Genomic DNA, 1466 nt, shown 5'->3' with positions numbered 1-1466 from the left:
GCGCTTTGACACGCTTATGTCTCATCAGAGAAGGTTTCTTCTGCCTGGCATTGTGTGACGGGGCCGAGAAACCCGTCCTCTCCTCCTTTGCATGAGGTAGCCGTCGCTCCCGCCTTGGCGCAGCGGTGAAGAAGGCTACCAGAAACACGGTTCTGCGTTTCTCTCTATACCGTGGGCGAGCGTCACGGCTTTTCCTTGCGTTTCACCATGCAGTCAGAGGGCATTATCAAAACTAAGCGTGCCATCCAAATTTTCCTTTTCCTTTTTTAAAGTGACTGTCAAGAACTTAGGCAGCATCGAGTGAAAACGTTGGGCACCTTCATCTCTTGGTTTGTATGGAGCCAGCTAGGTCATCAGACCCACATCACCATGATTTCTGAATTCTAAGATACTTTCCAATCCATGATATTGTACATTCCTGGGTCCTGGGATGTCATTCTGGTTGATCAGGTCAAAGGGAATGTGTCCCTCCGTAGCACTGATTAACACGTCAGCTTATTTAAACGACAACAGAGGAAATTCCCTTCGGGCGATATTCATTCCACACGCTCAAGGAAACCGATAGGTTGTGTGCCTGAGCCCACACAGTGTGACGCAAGAACGGGGTGGGGGTTGAGGGAGGGGGAACTCTGGCTAGTGTCCGGGACCTAACGGGAGATAGAGTGGAGGGTGATTTTTGCCCTTCTTCAGGGTCAGGGTGAATCGGCCCGAGGTTGACTTGTGCGCTCAGAAAGAGGGCCTTTATCGGATGCCCCGAGCCGACTTTTCTTTTCTTCTTCTTCTTCTTTTCTTTTTTCAGTTTTATTGATATAGGTTTGACATACAGCCCTCTATCAGTTTCAGGTGTACAGCACAATGATTTGACTTCCATAGATTGTGAAGTGATTATTAGGTAACTTTAGTGAACATGAAACAACGATATTTTAAAAGGGGGTTTAATCAACAGAACTGCTGTTTATGATGATCATCTATTCCTAAGAGAAAGGACAGATGAACACTCCAAAATGCAGGAAGTGCATAGGCACAGAATGATGAACAATCTTTACCCGTGCAGACGTTTTGACACCAGGATACGTGGAAAGCTGAAGTCTTAGAACATAGAAATATTTGGCTCTCCATTTGACCTGGAAATCTCCTTGTTGGAAAGAAGCTAATTTCTCCTCCTCATCCTCGTCCTCGTCCTCTTCCTCCTCCTGTCTTTTTAATTTAAAAAACAAATTTTTTTTTTAACAAAAAGTTTTTATCTTTTTGAAGGGGGGACGGGTCGTTAGGTGTCTTTATCTACGTTTTAAGTAATTATTTAGATTTATTCTACGTTTTCAGTGGTGGTAGTGGGGACTGAGCCCAAGGCCTTGTGCATGCTGAGCACGCACTCTACCGCAGAGCTCTACGCTTTCCCAGAAAGGAGCAAATTCCTAAACATAGAGCTGGATGAGCAGGTCAGCTTTTTGATCTCATAGAAGCAG

The sequence above is a fragment of the Vicugna pacos genome, unplaced genomic scaffold, assembly GCF_048564905.1.
Source record: "Vicugna pacos unplaced genomic scaffold, VicPac4 scaffold_5, whole genome shotgun sequence".
In the NCBI taxonomy this organism is placed as follows: Eukaryota; Metazoa; Chordata; class Mammalia; order Artiodactyla; family Camelidae; genus Vicugna; species Vicugna pacos.
The sequence above is the reverse complement of the archived record's forward strand: the minus strand, read 5'-3'. Positions refer to the sequence as shown.